General features: G+C 43.2%; 1 protein-coding gene across 3 annotated transcripts in view; it reads left to right on the top strand.

The window, feature by feature from the left end:
* The window catches only part of DPYS (dihydropyrimidinase), a 77,695-nt gene extending 76,387 nt beyond the window's left edge, over positions 1–1,308 (top strand). The window contains exon 10 of one of the 3 annotated variants that reach the window (XM_036232967.1): positions 1,043–1,308. The gene's annotated coding sequence lies outside the window, so the exon portion shown is untranslated. Of the gene's footprint in view, positions 1–235 lie in introns of all 3 variants that reach the window. The other 2 variants (XM_016147457.2, XM_016147460.2) reach the window with 2 other exon arrangements.
* The last annotated feature ends 18,512 nt before the right edge of the window (positions 1,309–19,820 follow it).

Genomic DNA, 19,820 nt, shown 5'->3' with positions numbered 1-19,820 from the left:
CAATGTAGCTTTTTGGAGTATACTTTTTCAGGAAAATTATTTGATAGTATCCGATGTACTTATTTCACACTTAACTTTTGGAATAGTATTATAGATGTGGTTGTCTTTGAAAAATATTTGAGTGCTTCATCAATTTTCTCTTAATATTTTGACATTTAGATCTTTCTTTTTGAAGTACTTATTATTATCATCCTTGTCAATTTTCTTTTTCTTTACATCTTTTTTTCTTTTTTAGTTGTTTTCTGGTCCTGCTCTGCCAGATGCCTATTTGAAAGAGGTTTTGCTGTGATATGAACATCTCTCTAACATCAGCTCCACAGAATTCATGAAATCTACATGTTTTGTCAGTTTTGCCATTTCAGTAGACTCTAAATTTTTTAAACATGTGATACATTTTCAGATGTTTCAAAGCAGAGCAAGCAATCTGCAAAAAAACTTATGTAAAAGGTTGACATGATGGATAGATATCTGTGTTAACTGGGGACACTGTTTGTCAGAGGACTAGTGTCATACATACCCAGGTAGGCATTGCATATTTTCACATTATGATAGCCTACGTTCTCCTCCATTAACCCACAACTTGAATAATGAGGCTTTGTGCACTATGTGCTGTGCTCTCCTTCTTGAGAGGTCTTTATCCATGCCACAAGGACAGAAGTTTCAGCTCTGTTATCATTTCCTGATTATTGGAATTATCCTTGCAATCCAGGAAGATGGTGTTAAAAATTCAAAGAAAGATTAGCAAGAGGAAGAAATTCTATTGAATGCTCTAACACACTTTTCACAGCATTTGCAGGAGGAGGATTAGTGTTTACTTTGATTATAGCACTTCCTAAGGGTTAGGCTTGAGCTCTGCATCTGTTTGTGAGAGGGAATGTTACACTGCGTTCCTTTAATTCTTTTCAAAGGCAAAGTCAGAGAAAAGGATCTGTTGTTCCCATCACACCTAAATGTTGTGAGCCCTGAGAAACAGGCCTTATTTCAACTCTCCAAAATCCTTTTGAAAAAATAATTGCTCTAGGCCTCTTTGATTTCCTTTCAGAAACAATTGCTGTCATTCTGACTGTGACTTTGCTCCTGTGTAAGACTGAAGATATAAATGAATATTATCGTGATGGAAAGTCTGTGTGAAAATTCATCGATGATACTTTAGAATGTCATCTTTGCTTGTACCCAATTTCTTACTTTGAATTTTTAAAAATCACTTTTTTGTTTAAAGTTTTTTTAATGACTATATTTGTTTAAAATAGCAAACTCTGTGATTTTATACCCTATTGTAATTAATAAACATTTAGATCTTCATTTTATACCCTATCATCTGAGTTACGTGTGTCTTTTTCCAACTAGTAGAATTGGGACCCCGGGAGGTTGGTTTTGATTCCAAAGCATCATTTCCTGTGTGACATCTGCCTCAGCAACTCCAGAAATGAGGTCCCTCAGCACACCCCCACGTAATGAAACTGGATATTCAACTTTAGGATAACTCCTAGGCAAATTATCCAATCACAGTGACGAGAATGCAGGATTTGAGGAACTCAATGGGCTCAAACATGGCTGAAGGTGCTGCGGTGAGGTCCTGTCTCTCTCTGGCTGTCTTGGGATCCTTCTTTGTGTGCAGAGAAGCTGATCTTCCACATTTTCTCCTAGGTGACCAGGTCAAGAGGGGTTTTTACAATGCGGATCAGGTAAAACTCAGGTCAATTATGCTCTCATTGTAGGTACATTCACCCCTGACTTACGATCGGGCTTGTATTTACACATCTGACAAAGGGTAGTTAGAATCCAGTTTACCCAATTGTAATTTGTATTGAACACACAGAAGAAAAGATTGTGAACTACATCTAAAGAAGCACTATAAGTCTTTTTGTTCAGGTAAGAGAGACCTTAAAATATTTTGTTACTTTTCTCCTCCATTTTAGTTGACAATAGAAACTCCACAATAAGATGAATCCTCTGGGGGATAAAATAATTCAATCGCTTTCTTATTTATAAGCCAATTCTCATTCATCTTTAAGTATTCAGCTGAACTATCAGGCCCTATCAAAAGCTATTCCAGATCCAAGATGACAGGGTTAGGTCCCACTTTTACATTCCTCTGTAACAGGGCCCAGCATATACCCCATCATAGCCCCGTATTGCGTTGCATAATAATTATCTATGTTACTTGTCTGTCTCCTCCAGGAAACTGAAAGCTCATGCAGGTCAGGGCCTGTCTGGTTCACTGTTATTTCCCCAGCATCTAGCTGAGCGCCTGGCAATCGATGGGCATTCAATGGATATATCATTTTTAAATAAAGGAGGAGATGAAGGAATTCCTGCTAAGTTCCTAAGTCGATACAGAAGAAATTAACATTCTCAACAAAAATAGGAAGAAATTTTGTGGAGTGTTTTGGTGTAAAGGTGCTTTAAATAAAGAATACATATTCATTATCAATTTGATAGATCTGTTTGGGGGAATGAAATAGTTGTAGGATTCTGCATCAACAAAGTCTTTTTAAATGATTAAGAGGATCCCTTATTGCTTTTATTAGACTTTGTGGCAAATATTTTGCAGAAACATAGTTCTAAATAATAACCTAAGGCAATAGGAAAACGTGATTCAAGCTGTTAATATTTTATACCATGTTTTTGGGGATTGCCTCTGGTATACAAAGTAAGACCCCTTTGACATGAACCAATTGCATTTCCAAGGTCTGTATGAAGAACAGATGGAAGGAGCAGCTTGCCTTCTCCGCATTCATCTTCCATTGCCTACTTTGTCCGATGGGCAGTGTGACGTACTGGGGAACAAAAAATATGTGGGCTTTAAACTTCTGTTTACTAACTGTGAGGCCTTGAGTGATTTTTTAAATTAAAATATATTGTGAGCTTATTACGGCAGACAAAATGAAAAACAAAACCCATAATCACACCTAGATACCTAGATACCTGTCATACCAAGACAGTTGAAGTGCCCTACGTTCTTCTCTTTTTTCCTTTCCTCTTCCTCCCCCAAAGGAGCCAGTGTCCCGAATCTGGTGTTTTAGCCCCGGGCACATCTTTTGTACTTTTGCTATGTGTGTATATATGTCTAAACATTGCATCGTCTGTGGTTACATCTATAAAAACATTATATAGTATGTATTGAGTTTTTGTCTGTTGATTCTTAGTATGTATTGTTTTGATTCCTGTTTTTTGCAGTCAAAAGGGTTGGGAGTTATTTGTTCTGACAGGTCTAAATTTCATTCTTTTTATTGCTACATAATATTCCATCATATAGCCATGCACAATCTATTTACCCATTTTCCTGTTGATAGGCATCGAGTTTGTTCCCGTCTGTCTTGCTATCACAACAATTCTGCCGTCAGCATTTTTGCACAGGCTTCCTTGTACACACTGTGAGAGTCACTCCAGGGTACACACCCTCTGCAGATAGGAGAGAGACCGACGGGCCCTAAAACGTGCACGTTCTCCTCTTACTTTGCTTCTGGCAAATTGTTCTCCTAAGTGGAAAGGTCTGCCCTCAGTAACATAGTGTAAGAGTTTCCATTGCTCCACATTCTCACCAACATTAGATCTTGTCCGATTAGTTAATTTTGCCAATCTTTTCAATAGGAAAGGCATCTTATTGGAGTTTCAATTTGCATTAGTCTCGAGTGCTAATGAGGCTGAGCGCCTTTTCATTGTGCAGTTTAATTGGTGTCACTAAGCCTCTGTTTCTTCATTTGTAAGAAGAGAATGATAACAGTATCAACCTAATACATGAGGGCACTGTCAGGGTTACAAAATGCTGCTGTATGGTCAGCACATGCCAGCTAGGATTACTATGCCAACAGCCTTATGACGAATTAATAAACGATGTGCTACCCAGACACTGCCCATGTCTGACTCTTCTCTTTCTGTGGCAAAGCTCACCAGGCTTGGTAGTGCCAGCTCCTTTGGAAGCTACAGGAGCACGGAAGTCAAGACTAGATGGGTGACTGAGAGCGGGCACAGGATGAGAGCCTAGGGCAGATCTGGAGAAGGCTCTGAGGTCAGTGGACATAGTGGCCCCAGGGGCCTGGTGCTATGTGAACAGTCTGAGCAGGGGAACCAGCTGAAATGTGGGGCCTGGGTGGAACTTGACTCTCAAATGCCACCTGCATATTCAGCATGTCCCAATGCCAACATTTGGAGCTATACCTGGGACTCTCTTCTCTTAGTGTTTTCTCCGTCCTCTGCCTGCCCACCGTCCAGGAGTCAGCATCCTATAAGGGGGAGCCATGGGCCTGTCACAGGCTTTCAAATCACAAAAGCTGGTTTGGAACCAGTTGAGCAAGATACTAGACTTTCCTGAGCCTCAGTTTCTCTACTGATAAGATGGTACTGGTTAATAGTACCTCATTTGTAGAGATTAGTTGAAAGGATTCACACAAAGCATCTGGCTTCCCAGCAGTGGAAGGTCAGATTCGTTCTCTCCATGTCCTTCCCCCATACCAGCTCTCACTCTCTTCTTTACCTTCTTTCCCATCTACCTATCACTGAGCTTCCTAAAAGCCCAAATAGATTAATTAGATTTCTTTTTGTCAAACCTACTGTCTTTCTTCTTTTTGGAGAATATATGTGGACAAGTTAAAAAAATATAAAGTAGCGACTCCGTCATTTATTAAACGCCTACTGTTTATAGAATGTGGAGCCACACCCCTTAGTGTTGGCTGCCCTGTCCTTCAATGGCCAATGAAACCTTTTGGAAAGAATGAGTTAATTGCGGGATTGGAAGATGATGATGATAATGATGATGATGATGGCGGTGATGGTGATGATGACGATGAAGAGGGGAGACAGAACAAATTCATGAATGAAAATTAATGGTAGAACAAATCATTGTCTGTGTTTAGGAGTCAGGACTACATTTGTCTCAGGAGCTATTCGCAATATGTCAGGGGATTTTGTAAGAATATAAATGGCCAGTTTCGAAATATATTTGCCCACGTTTTATCTCATCCTATACAACAATCTAATATCATAAAAATAACAGTTATATTTATTATGCAAATATTTGCAGTTACATTATAATGATAAGTTCCTTGAGGGCAGGGACAGCTCATGCCCCAGACAGTACCAGGGTAGAATTCCACAATGGGCTTAGCAAATTGAAACTACAGTCAGTAGTCTCCTTTATTCATAGTTTCACTTTCTGTGGTTTCAGTTACCCGTAGTCAACAGTAGACAAAAGTATTAAATGAAAAATTCCAGAAATAAACAATTCCTAAATTTTAGATTATGCAGCATTCTGAGCAGCATGATGAAATCGTGTAACGCCTTTCCCTGCCCTCCGGACGTTAACCAGCCCTTTGTCCGGCATCTCCACGCCGTCTGCTCATTAGCCACTTAGCCGTCTTGGTTACCAGATACACTGTTGCACTAGCATCCTGCTTGTGCTCAAGTAACCTTTATTTTACTTAATAATGCCATATTCACTTAACTTTTACTATAATATGTTGTTATAATTGTTCTATTTTATCATAAGTTATCGTGGTTGTTAATCTCCTACTGTGCCTAATTTATAAATTAAACTTTATCATAGGTGTGTTTGATTAAAAAAAAAACCCAGTCCATAGAGGATTCAGTACTACCCGACGTTTCAGGCATCCACTGGGGGTCTTGGAACGCATCCTCGAGGACAAGGGGGAGCGACTAATGTATCATGGTTGAGAGGATTAGAGGAAAACGTCTGAATTTGGAAAGGTTTTTCTTAAGGAAAAAAAATTAAAATTCTGCTTTATAAAGATACTCATGCAGAGGACAGAAAGAAAAACATTTTAGGAAGGGGATCAGTACAACAAAAGCGCAGGTCCACTCAGCCAGGGCCATCAGCCATGAAGATGCCCCGGGAACTGGCCATCGTGGCTCCGTGGGACGGTGGGGGTTTACATAACGAGCTGTGGGAGTAAGGATGCATTAACAAGACTCTTTCAAGCACTGCTTAGAACGGGATGTAGTCCCCACAAGAGTACAGGACCTTTGACATTTTCTTTAACGAAACCTATAAATGTGCTCAATAGATTTTCTAATATTTATTTCAAACATATATTAGGGCCCTATTAGGCATCTGGATCAGCAGCTTTCCTTAGGCACTGCTATTTAATTCTCTCTGCAGCCCTATGAGATAGGGACTATTGTTATTTTGGTTGAACAGATAAAAAAACAAAGGCTGACTGGGAGCTAAAAAAATAGCATAGATGATAGAGGCTCTGTTCATCCCTCTGGCAACCAAATCAAAGTTGTGATGAAAACAAGGAGCAGGAGCAAGGAAAAATCACCTGGGATCTAGAGGAACAAGCCATACAACTAGGCAGAAATCTGAGAAATCCAAGAAATCACCCTGCAACGGCAGAAGGTAGGACGAGGTAAGGACTCAAGGCGAGGACCCCAGGGCTGCCGGGTCTGGAGCGGCTGAGACAGAGGCTGCGGCAGCAACAGACGCCTCTTAAAGGGGCCGCATCCACGAGCAGATTTTCATGGTGATGGACCTGCTCGCTCTGAGCACCAGTGCCCATTCGGCGGCACGCAGGGGCACCAGGGACTTACAGGGAGACATCGTTGGAGTGAGGGCCTAGGCAAGACACACTGTATACAGAAGTGCGGGTGGTATCCTTTGTTTATTGTTGAGTCCTCCCAATCCCAGCGTGCAGACACAGTGCTGCCAAAGCCGTGGCATCATCAGACTGGGTAACAGAGGTTGCTCTGCCCAGAGGATTCCCTAAAACCCCACCTCCCCAATTCATGGCCCCACCCAAGCCACATCCTGGTGTGTCCTTGAGGAGTCAGGTGCTCCTTGCTGAGCACCTGTGCCTAGACTCACACTGGAGGCAGCTGGCCTCAGTTTCTGGTGTGGCCGTTTGAGGCAACTATAAGCACACACCTGTGGATTGCTTACTGAATCTTAACAGGTGGTCCTGGGGGGATAGAGGCTTGGGCTAAATTTGGCCTGCAGCTGAACCCCTCGCAGGCCTGTGCCACTGGACACCTACTTCACAAATCCACACTAATAAGACCAGGAGACTTAGGAGCTTTGTTTAGTACATAGAAACAGACACAGAAGGGCAACCAAAATGGGAAGACAAAGAAACAGAAATCATATGAGAGAACAGAACAGAGATCCAGATACAGTGGAGTCAAGTAATCTAACACATACAGAGTTGAAAACACTGGTTATAAAGATGCTCAATGAACTTTTGGAAAGTGTCGATAAATTCAGTGAGAACTTCAACAAAGAGATAAAAAGCATAAAAATGGAAATGGAAATTATAAAAAGGAACCATTCTGAAATGAAGAACACATTATCTGAGATGAGAAGTATATTAAATAGAATAAACAAAGGAATAAACAAAATGAATAAAGAAAAGGATCAAATGTCCAATCTAGAGCACAGGAAAGCCAAGGACAATCAATCAGAATGATAAGAGATAAGATGCCAAGACTATAAAAATAATTTAAGGAGCATATAGGACACTATTAAGGGTCCAAATATCTGACTAATCAGCATAACTGAGTAAAATCAAGATGTTGAATAGATGTTGAAGAAATAATGATGGAAAACTTTCCTTACCTGGTGAAGGAAATGGACATAAAACCCTGGGAATGTCAGAGAATCCCAAAAACCAGGGATCCAAAGAGGCCCACACCAAGACATATCATAATTAAAATGCCAAAGATTAAATACAAAGAAAGAATATTAAAAGCAGCAAGGGAAAAACAGATAGCTACCTATAAGGGAACACCCATAAGAGTGGCAGCTGATTTCGCAAAAGAAACTATGCAGGACAGAAGGGCTTGGCAAAAAAGTATTCAAAGTGATGAAGACCCAGGATCTACAACCAAGAATACTTTATCCAACAAAGCTATCATTTAAAGTTGAAGGACAGATAAAGAACTTCCCGGACAAAAATAAGCTAAAGGAATTTATCACCACCAAGCCAGCCAGTATTACAGGAAATGTTGGAGGGACTTCTCTAAGGGAAAAAACATGTATCGAAAACAGGAATAAAGAATGGAAACAACTACATTCCTATCAATAAGTACCTTAAGTGGAAAAAGAATTAAGTGCTTCATTCAACTAAAAGACAGAGTGGCTGAAAGGGTAAGAAAACAAGACCACTACATATGCTGCCTACAAGATGCTCACTTCAGATTAAAAAACACATAGAGACTAAAAGAAAGGGATGGAAAAGATATTGCTTTGATGGACCTAGAAGGAAGTCAGATAGAGAAAGATAAACACTATTTGATTTCACTTATATGCAGAATCTAAGGAATAAAAAAGAATAAACTAATAAAAAACAGACTCACAAATATAGAGGAAAATCTGGTGATGGCCAAAAGGGAGAGGGGTTAGGAAGCTGGGAGAATGGGGTTAAGGGTTAAAGAAGTACAAATTAGTAGCTGAAGGACGGCCATGGGGATGGGGAGGACAGCTTAGGGACCGCAGTTAGTATTAATACTTTGGCTAGGTGGAGGGTCAGGGGTGGGAAGGAGCAATTGGGGGGCTCATTTTACGAACTGTATAGATGTCTAACAATGTACTGAAACTAATTAAATACTTGAAACTAATTAAAATAAATTTTCTTAAAAAGAGCTGAGAGAAGTTAAGTAATTGTCCAAAGATATTCAACTGGTCAGTAGGTGACCCGGGATGGGAATCCTGGTGCATGTCACTCCACTTGACCACTCTAGTGAATTCATTGGTCAAGACTATCAACAGAATTCACTACTGAATGATGTACAGTTGCCCGAACATTACTAGAGCACAGAAAAAAAGTCATAGCAGCTAAGAATCATTAAGGGCTTACTTATTTTACAAGTATTAGTTCATGTCATCCTTCCAACACCAGGAGGTGGGAACTGTGGTTATCTCATTTTATACATGGCACAGAGAGGGACCTGGCAGGTTCCTGTCAAGGAGGACCTGGAAGAGGGCTTCCGAGATGTATTAAGGCTTTTCAGTACACAGTTTCTGAACCATCCAAGACAATACCAGTGAAGGTGCATCATCCCTCTTTGCAGACTAGCTGGAGGACATTCTCTAACTAGTGATCCATAACACAGGAGGAGCAGAAGACAGGATTTTCTGAAATCGATGGCAGTTCTCATGGAATTAGATTCAATTTGCTCTAAGAAATCTGGCATTCAGGTAAGGACATTTATCTTCAAGGACGCTGAAGGGTTAGTTATCTTTCATGCATTTTGTTTAAGAGAATTGAATCCAGATTTGTTGTTTTTCCCTTTTTGCATCTAAAGTCAAGATCTCAGGTTGGAAGCATGGGCGGGAGAGTGGTGGGTGGGATTGACTCATGGTGCAGACGGCCTCTGAGTGGGCTGCTTCTCCAGGTAGCCGTCCTCCGCTGCTGAGCCAGTGCCAGGGACCAGTGGGAACCTGGTTGTCGCAAGTCCCTCCAGCCACTGGGGAAATGAACTTGAAGCAGCGTCAGACCCATTTGTAAGCTTTCTCACACCCATAAGTGCCCCTTGCCACGGGGCTCCCTGCATGATGCGGAGTGAAGTTGATTCCAGAACCTGATGTCAGCCCCAGCTCTGCACCATTTGCTCGTGTGGCTCCTGCAAGTCACAACTCTGCTCTAAACCCGCTTGTCTTTATCGTCCCCAGGAAGGGCTGTGGCTGGCTGTGTAGGGAAGCACGCAAGAGTAGGGACTCTGGAACCAAACTGACTGAGTTCAGAACTTGCCTCTCTCACCACCTGTGTAACTTAGGCACACTATTTAAACTCGCCCAGCCTCATGTGTCCCATCTGTAAAATGGGAGAACGAAAATACCTCCTAGGGTTTGGGGGAGAATTGAATAGGATAAGGCATAAGCACTTAACACTGTGCTGAGCGCAAAGTAAGCCCTTAATCAGTGTCAGATACTGGTATTTCTTTGTGCTTGACTGCTTTATTGTTCTTTGCTAAGGCAGAGGGAAGCCATCTAATGCCATCTTGGGAACTTAAAGTCACCTCTGGGTCACAATTTATGGTCTCTGTTGCTCAAAAGTACAATGACAAAGCAAACTAAAACTGAAAGAAACGACAAACTTTTCTTCAAAAGAGGTTCTAGAGTGATTGATTGACAATTATCTTCCTATTTACTTTGGTCATTTCCTTAATTTCAAAGTAGTCACATTAATACCGCCAAGGTGCAAGGAGATTCATCCTCTTGCCCCAGTCACCTGTGAAACCACTTGAGAAATTAACCTTGCCATTCTCTTTTCAAATTTTCTCATAAGCCAACTAAACATAAGTCTTTCAGTTTCATAAAATATATTATTGGAGTTAATTATTGAGGAATGAGATGTCAATAATAAATGGAATGAAAACATTTCTACAACTAATTCTTCCAAAGTCATAAGTATTTTGAAATTTTGTTTTTATAAAAACCAAACTTAAACTGTGGGTGTTTATGCCTAAAAGTTGTGTTAGAAGAGAGTTGTTTGCTGGAGGAAGTCTTCATTACATTCCAACATGGATCAGACTAAAACTTTATTTAGACAGGTCAGGAAATGAGAGCATCATAGATTTAAGGCCAGAAATGGCTTTTAGCCATACATAAAAGAGATAAGGAAATGGGGGTCCAGAGGCTGTACTGCCCTGAGTTTTCCTCCAGGCCCCACTATTCACTGCTGGGCACACCCTGGTACAATGAGTGTTTGTTGAATGTTTATTGTGTGACAAATATTGTCATTAGACAAAATTGTGAACAAAAACAGACATGATCCCCACCCTCCTTGGAAAAACAGATGGGATCAAATAATCACAAACCAGCCTAAATTTATAACTACTTCAAGTGCTACAAAGAAGAGGTATACAATAAAATGAGAACCTGAGAGAAAAAATTTGATGTTTTGGGGAATGGTTAGGGAGGGCTTCCCAGAGGAGGTGATGTATGAGCTGAGACCTGAAGAATGAGTAGACGATAACCAGGCAAAGGAGACCTGGAAGTATGTGTAAGGGGACGAAGTTGGAAGAAGCTGATTGGAGGGAGGGAGAGAGAGAGAGATTCTCTTTCTTAAACCTCACCAGGGAGGAGCTCAATCAGATCTTTTATTTAAGAAAGACTAATGAGGAACAGAGAATGAGAAAGAAATGAAGGCTTCACTCAACAATAACAGGAAGGGCAGACTGGAACACCAGCCTCTGGGTTCATGGTTCAAATCCCTTCTCTGTGGCTTGAGCTATAAAATAAGAGTGAATACATTCAGTCTTCTCACTGCAGGAAGCTTTGCTATTTTGGGAGCACACGTGCCAGGCACTGATCTAGATTCCAGGACAATAACAATGAAGGGCCAATTTAGAGTCCCTAAAACTAGACAGACGAGGAAATCAGTAGTGTTAGTGCAGCGTGGTAAGGACTGTGACAGTGGCAGAGTGTTTTGGAGCAGAGAGGGAGGATGCCAGGCAAAGGGTCCCTGCATCCCAACAACCTCTCCTCGATCTCTTCTGCCCACCTCTCTTCCTTTGCCCACTCTGCTGAAGCTTCCTCCAGCTGCTACAACTCTCCTGCCGCATTGCAGTTACATTCAGCACCATGCCCAGAGGGGACACTTGTATTCCTCCCGGTGATTATTTTGCTCATGCTGGGTAGTCTTCTCAATAGAATCCCCCATTGCCAAGAGCCAGATCTGTTTTCTTTTTATCACTCATCAAGGCCTTGATGGGTAAACTCATCCCTGTTCTCAAATGCCTAACACAGTACTTGGAACATAGCAGGAAGTCAGAAAAGCTTGTTTAATAAACACATGTCAGTCATGACTCATAATGAAACAGAATATTTTGAAACCTCTTGTGGATAGAATCGACCCTTCCCCTTCTGAGATTGTGGGTCCTTTTATGTTTTGTTGTGCTTTAGGGATGGAAAGATGGTGTGATGGACTTGGCAATAAATCAGCGCTTTCCCAGTTTCTGTGTCTATTCCAAGCCCCAAAGCAACTCTTGCATTTCGCAGTCTGTTCTCTGAGCTTCGAAGGTGTATAGTGCATCATCGTTCTGATGACCATCGACCATGAATATTCTGGGAGAGTCTGGAGTTCTAATATCCCGTAGCACTGTCTCCATCAGGGTTCCTGCCTTGACAGAGCCTCTGAAAGGGTTGAGTTTGAACAAAAAATGTCACCAGTGACACACTTCTATTACCGCCCCTTCTACACGCCAGTCTCCGCACTGCGCTATGAATTACTCCAGAAGGGGGCCATGTCTTACTCATCCTTGCATCTCCAGTGCCCAGCATGAGGCCTGGGCAAGAATAAACACAGCTGTGGAAGACAGTCTGGCAGTTTCTCAATAAGTTAAACAGAATTACTCTATGACCTAGCAATTCCACTCCTAAATAACTGGCTATAGGTATCGTCAGTTACAAACAAAAATTTATACACAAATATTTATAGCAGCATTATTCATAATAACCAAAGATGGAAAGAACTCAAATGTCCATCAGCTGTTGAATGCACAAACAAAATGTGGTATATGTTTCCCCTGCCTTTCAAAAGTAGGATGTTCCTATGACAACTTTTGTAAACTGAAATGGCATAAAGTAGAAAACCAATGACTATTAATTTATATGGAAAAATTTTTTAGCATTCCTAGACTCAAAAAAATGCTACCAAATCATACAAAATAACACATAAAACATAAAATAGCTCTAATATACAGCAAAAGTAGTGCTACTCTTGCTACTCAGAGTTCATGTTGTCTCTACCATGACTCACTGCAAACAACGCTGAATGCTGTTTTTGCTTTTCAACTACTTTTTTTAATAAAATCAAAAATCCTCTTCAATTTTTTTTTTTTTGGGTTAGTGAAAACAAGTAGTAATGTAGGTCTGTTGTAAAAGTGAAGTGTTCTAATGAGAACTTTCAATAAGTGGAGGATTTCTGTATGTCCACATAATGGAATATTATTCACCTATGAAGAAGAATTGAAGTGCTGTTATGTACTACGACCTGAATGAACCTGAAAAACATGCCAAGTAAAAGAAGCCAGGCACAAAAACCACGCATTGTGTGATTCTATTTTAATGAACTATCCAGAATAGGTAAATCCATAGAGACAGAAAGGAGGTTAGTGGTTGCCAGGGGCTAGGGCGAGGGAGACATGGGGAGTGACAGCTTAGTGGGTATGGGATTTCTTTTGAGAATAATAAAAAATGTTCAAACTTAGTGGTGAAGGTTGCACAGCATTGTGACTGTTCGAAAAAACACTTTAAAATGGTTACACCAGTAAATTCTATGTTGTATGAGTATTTTAACACAATAAAAAACAAAACAACAAAAAAAGAGACTACAAAAAGGCACACACACTCATACCCTTTCCAACAAGTTGGTTAATGGAAGTGAGGGATTTCGGGATTTAGACGGTTGGAAGTGAAGGAAAAATGAAGAGAGGGGAGTTGAAAAGCGAATATCTCTAATAACAATAAGACACTTTTACATGCCCAGCTGCGGCACCCTCACTTCTCTTCCCAGAGTTAAAAAACCAAGTCCTGCCAGATGATCAGAGAGGGACTGCGAAATGGACAGGGATTACGACTGCAATAGCCACTGTGAAGACACTGTTAGAACCAGAGCTGGTTAGGGACACGGTTTTGTTACCCTGAGTTGTTATAACTGAGTATTGTCTTGGATCAAAGTCATCGGTTAATGCAACAAGAAACTGGATCATCGCTCTGTGCCAGGCATTGCACCCCTCGTGCTCCGTCTTTATTGCCTCTGAGGTCACCTACTCGTACATTCTGCCCACTCCTCACACTGAAACCCAGTGGGACGGGACCTCCAAGAAGTGACTTTACTCCTGGTCGTGAGACACGACCACAGAGTTAGATTTGCGGTGACCAGGCTCCTGAGATCTTGCCCAAGGGCCTGTGCTGTCCACTCTCTTCTGCCCCTTTCCAGCTGCACGGCCTCGGGGAAGTCACTTAAACTCTCTCAATTTCAATTTCCTCAGCTAGAAGCCATAACATTCACCCAGTCAGTCATAGGGTTATTGGGAGACACACAAAAGACCAAGCCCGTGAAATTAATTTGAAACCTATCAGATGCCAGATACAGGTGCAGACAGCGCATGTTAAGAGCCGGTTGACTAAGGGCACAGGTTTCGGCGTCAAGCCGCGAGACCGTGGCCAAGCGACGTAAGCGCTCCGAGCCTCAGGGTTCTCCTTCTCGGTAAATGGGGACAGGGGCGCGCGCCGCCGTCAGAAGTTGCTTGTGAGGTTCAGATGAGACGGCGGGCGCGAAGCAAGCAGCACGGAGCTGGAGCAGAGTAACAGATAAATGACGCGGCCGCCAGTTTTCCAGCAGCGCGGGGGTCACCGCGCCCCCTGGAAAGGGACTGCAGGAAAGCACGCCCGTCCGCGAAGCCCCCCGCGCGCCCCGCTCGTCGCGTTCAGCAGATTCCGACCCGGACTGTGGTCGGCTCGGCCCCGCGGCTGCGGCCCCCGCAGAGCTGCGCGGCGCGCGGACGCGGCCGGCGCGAGGGGCGCCGGCGGGGCGGGGCGGGGCGCCGGCGGGGCGGGGCGGGGCGCCGGCGGGGCGGGGCGGGGCGCACCGACTGGGGCGCCCCCTGCGGTTCCCACCCTGAGCTGTCGCGACTCCCCTGATTGCTGCGGACCGGCTTCGCCGAGCTCTGTGTTCTCCGCTCCCTCACCTCCCAAGGCCCGTGTTCTTTACAGTACTCCGAGATGCTTTACACCTTTGGCCAGCTCGCTCTCAATAAGTCTTTCGTCTTGGGGATTCTAGTAACAAGACGGCTTGCTGTCTCCGTTTTAAAGAACACGAGCCAATCGATATTTACTGGCTCTGTCCAGGGCTGCTGAGAGGGAGAGAGGTTTACTAAACATTAAGAAGATGTAGACGCAGCGCTCAAGGAGCGTATAATAAGATTAAAAGGAGAAGAGTCTAAAAGTTACCAGGTTTCTTGGGAGCGTAGCATGGATACCATGCAGGAAACACTGGAATTTCAAGAGTTTCTGATAAGAGGGTTTTCTTGTGGGGTTTTTTTTTTTTTTTCGGTTTGTTTTTTTCTTGCCTTTCTTCCTACTTTCCTTCCTCCCTCCCTCCCTCTCTCCCTCCCCCTCTTCCTTCCTTCCCTCTTTCTATTTTTGTAGCCAAGGAAGAAAAAAAATGGAACTTCCTGAGTCAATTGTAGGATCCTAGAATCTACAATTAATGCCACTGGATCTAATAGGAAAAAAAGGAAAATGAAAGCATGAGTTGGTGTTTCTGTTTTTTGAAATTCTTTGGAGGACACTAGCTTTACATGAAAAAGGAAGAGCACTTAGGGTAAGAGTGAGGTAGAGTGTGGGCAGAGAATCGAGCCCCCAAAGGCAGCGTCTCACGCAACAAAGGACACACATATGACACGGGTGAGGAGCCCGGAGCTTGGCGTGGGAAGGGGGCTTTCACGACTTCTCAGCGCGTCGCCTGGAGATGCCACATAACCTCTCTGAACCTCGATTTCTCGGCCTATGAAATAGAAATGATAATAGCCACTCTGCTTGCTTTACTGCATTGTCGAAAGAACCAAATGAAGTTTGTGAACAATAAAACAATATGGATATAATGAATAGAATATGATATAATATTGATGATGATGTCATGCTCAAAAAGTCAGTTACTCCAGAAAGTTAGTTTGTAACAACAACAAAAAAAAGATTCAGAATGAGAGAGATTGTAAAGGCTGTGGGATATTTAAAAACAGATTGGTGACATTGCAGTGATAACAGAAGGGCACTTTTGAGGGGAAGGTGTCAAGAAATGGAAGGAATAACTGGGACCTGGACAGAAAGTTTGGCAGTGGTTACAGAGGAGGAGGTGTTACCAGGCCCCACAGGAGGAAGCTGGAAGCTTTGTTTACCGACAGGCTGAAGAATGAGGTTGGATAACAGCTTACGGTGTGTTTTCTGTGAGTCACTGTGTCTTCCATCGTGAAGGTCACATGCAAAAGCCAGAGCCAGGAACAGACAATGACAGCTGAGGCTCGGACTGTGCTCAAGAACCTGTGAAGATGCACTGGGCTGGGAGGACCAGGATGGTGAAATGAGTTGGAAACTCTAGGCAAGTTCAGAGCCCAGCAGGAGGCTGTGGGAGGGAGTCAGAATGAGCATGTAGAGCATGGGCAGAGGAGGCTGACAGCAGGTGTAAGCACCCGCCACGGGAACGGGGTGGGAGGCCAAGAAGACCAGTACAGAAGGAGCTGAGATCCTAAGCAGGGTGGCAAGGACGCTACTCAGTCAGGAAGGAAACCTGGCAGGCCCCCTGGACCAGGACCAGGACCAGAGCTGCAGGACACAGGAGGGGTGTGGGGCGATCTCTAGGAGTGAGACAGTGAGGCTCGTGCTTAGGTCTTGCTGCTCCAGAGAGCAGTTAGGGACAGCGAGCTCCTTGAGGATGGGAACTATGTCTCATTCCTCTCTGTAGTCTTACTGCCCAGCGAAGTGCCTGGTGTTCAGAAGATAGTCAGTGTTTGATGGAATAAACCAACCAATGAACGACAAACGGATAAGGCCAAATCCAAAACGCCCTACGCATTTCGAATTTCTTCCCCTTTTTGTTGGCTTCTGACAGCCTTTGGCTTTCTTTCGAGTGCCAGATAGCTAATGTGGACAGCACTCTCGCTGTCCCTCCTGAGGTCCCCAGGCCATCTAGCGCGTCTCCAGCCGCCTTTTCTTCTCTTTATATTGTGTTTACTCTGAAGATGGCTGTGTTGCATTGAGTGGCTTATTTCCGTGGCAGCTTGTCCCTTTGTAATGTCACACTCGACCTGCCCCTAGTTACCAGGCATTGCCTTACCGTACCTTATTCAGTCCCCAGCCATGTTTACATCTGTCCTGATACAGAATGTCTTCCATCAAGAAGAGAACATCGTCTTCTCAGAAATTAACTTTAGAAAAATGCACTTAAACACATTATGGCACAATTTTTTTTTCAACTAGAAATATCAAATTTCTCTACAGCTCCCTTGCCAAAAAACAAGTTTTCTTTTCAGCTATTTTCATTGACTCTCTTCAAAACTTTTTCCTCCACAAATATTGTAAGCCAGCCCTGGAAAGAGTCTCCAGGAGAAGCATTTGGCTCCCAAAATAAAGTCTAGCTCACAAACATTCACCGACTTCTGTAGACTCTACTCCCTGCTAGTCTCTGTCCTGATCGGACTGCCAGCAACCTCACCCGCAAAACCGAAGATCTGAACATCATCGCAAGAAAATGTAGGCACGAGAGTCACAATGCACATTTAATTTTATTTTACTGTGTCATGTTTATTAAATGATCCATTTGTGTGTCTTGACCATAGTCCCTTTCTCAGCTATAAACTTGTGACACTTCTAGAAAACACTCGGCTAGAACCCACTAATGCCAGTGGAGGGTCATCTTGTCTTTTTTTTTCAAGGTGGATTTTCACATCGGCTGACAGAACTGTCTGCCACACAATTGTCCCTTGTAGCCAGTGTGAATAAGCTCATCCTTGTCCAGCAGCTGGTCCTGTCGTCACATGGGACCCTTTGCTACCATTCCTTGCCTTCCAGCAAAACGCCGCATTGATCCCCGCGTTTGGTGTCTCTCGCTTACAAGGCCTCTCGTGGCTCAGCACGACGTGTTGCTGAGGTCATCCTTCTAGATCCTTTCCTGGGTGCTTCGCGCACCTCTATGTGGCAGCTCATTTGCTGTGGCTGAGGCATTGCATCCACATTCCTTAGAACAACTTTTCTCTGCCCGTACATCAAAAATCCAAGTTCGATTTCTCTTGCCCGTTTTATGGCTGCATTTAAGCTAAAGTGCACCAGAGGACAGGTAAAGTTCATCCTAACTATGCAGCTGTACTATGACCAAGTCGTAAAAGATACTGTCTACAGAGCTGGGTTTGCACAGTATGGAGTAAATCATGTGGAGGGAGGTCTTTGCTGGTTGTTCACTATGCTCCCCACTCTCCCTACAAAACTCGTTCAAGTCCTAATCCCTTATACCAGTGAAATAGGGTCTTTGCAAATGTAATTAAGTTAAGATGAGGTCACGCGGGATTAGGGTGAGCCCTAATCCAACAACTGCTGTTCTTAGAAGAAGAGAGGAGATTAGACACAGAAGGAAGACTGCCAAGTGAAGACGAGGCAGCAATTGGAGTTACGCTGCCATAAGCCATGGAATGCGCAAGTTTGCCAGCAATCACCAGGAGGCAGAAGAGATAAGAAACAATTATTTTCTAGAGATTTTGGAAGAAGCACAGCCCTTCTGACACCTTGAACTCAGCTTCTAGCCTCCAGAACTGTGAGGGCATACATTTGTGTTATAGTGGTGCTTAGAAACCAGTACATTCACCATCTGGAAACCCAGATAAAAGTGAGCGGTTTAAATCTCTAAAATTTTGTCCTACCTCTAATGTTCAACACCCCCACAGGAAAAATGGAAAATTTTCACAGTCGTTTTCTTGGATGATAACGCTTTCTGTACTTTTGGATGTGAGAGAAAACAAATGGTAAGAGTCTTCCTCCCCATACTGTCCATAATGCACTGGACACGTGTATCTGAGATGCTACCTAAATGTTTACAGCTCCTCCTGAAGTACGAATGCCTGATACCATGAGGAGAGGTTACTTAGAGCCCCTGGCTCTGTCACACACCACTGGACCCTCCCCTCATGCCCAGCTAGTGAATTAAACATGACTGAGTTGATTTATTAATCTGTGAGGGCAGCAAGCAACTGGGGGTTGTATGTGGTTCAGTAATGGGAATTATAAATGGTCATTGTAAATCCTATTTCAAGGAAAAGTTCTGAACAAAGCACTTTTAAATTATTTTTTGTTTTGTTTTTGGAAAAGGAGTTCTAGAGCTGGGAGGCTGAAGTAGGGGTGGACGCAAATGCAGTGATTTAGTAGGAAAATGGTGGTAGCAGTCAACACTGGAGAAAAGGGAGAGTTAAGGGATGCTGGAGGAATAACGTTGGATGCGTGTTAGCTAGCAGCACACTTAGAAAGAAAGCTGGCTCCTGAGCCGAGAAAATCTGGAAAATATTTAGGTCACTGACTGTGGTGGAGAATTGATCTTTGAGGTCAAGAAGGGCAAGAAAGGGGGAATGAGGATGAAGATCTCTCAGATTCACAGGCTAATCGAGCTTGGGAGAGCCTGCAGAGCCACGGACTCTGAGTGCCACATTTTACAGAAGAGGACCTGAGGCCCCGGGAAGTAAAGCTAGTCGACCACAGCTCCATGGCTTGCAAAAGGCAGAGCCAAAATCATAATCTTGTACTCTTTCCGAATTAGAAATCAAGAATGGGGAAAAGTGGGAGAGTTTAGACTTAAGGATGTAGATTTTGTAGAAACCCACTTTATAGCTGATAACACAAACATTTTCCAGAGGAGACCATGTGGGAGAGAGGCCACACACCACGAACTCATAGTTTGACATCTACTCTACTTCTTTAGACTGATATTTGGATTTATCTTTAACATTTAAAGATTAAGCAAGTTCCCATAAAAATCTGGATGTCTGGCTGCTCGGGAAAAGTCAATCTGTCTGTGAGAAACTGGTAAGAACCATACTCCTTTCAGATGGGGCATGCAAGGCTGCGTGGCTCCCTCTACCAGGCCAGCTTCACCATTTATATGATCTGCATGGCCCCTGTGGGTCCTGGAGTTTGCAGCCCCTGGGAGGAGGGAAGAAAGGGAGAGCCCCTGAGCCTGGGGCCAAGAGTTGGGACTGCAAATGTCATGGTGCGAAGAAGCCAGCTAGGGGACCCAGAGACAAGCAGAGCCAGAAAGCCCAGGTCACAGAAGCAAGGGTCTTGATCAGAAATTCAGAGACAGGGTTTTCATCTATTTTTAGAT

Source organism: Rousettus aegyptiacus, unplaced genomic scaffold, assembly GCF_014176215.1.
Source record: "Rousettus aegyptiacus isolate mRouAeg1 unplaced genomic scaffold, mRouAeg1.p scaffold_m13_p_15, whole genome shotgun sequence".
Taxonomy (NCBI): Eukaryota; Metazoa; Chordata; class Mammalia; order Chiroptera; family Pteropodidae; genus Rousettus; species Rousettus aegyptiacus.
Note: the sequence above shows the minus strand (reverse complement) of the source record. Positions and strands in the feature narration are given on the sequence as shown.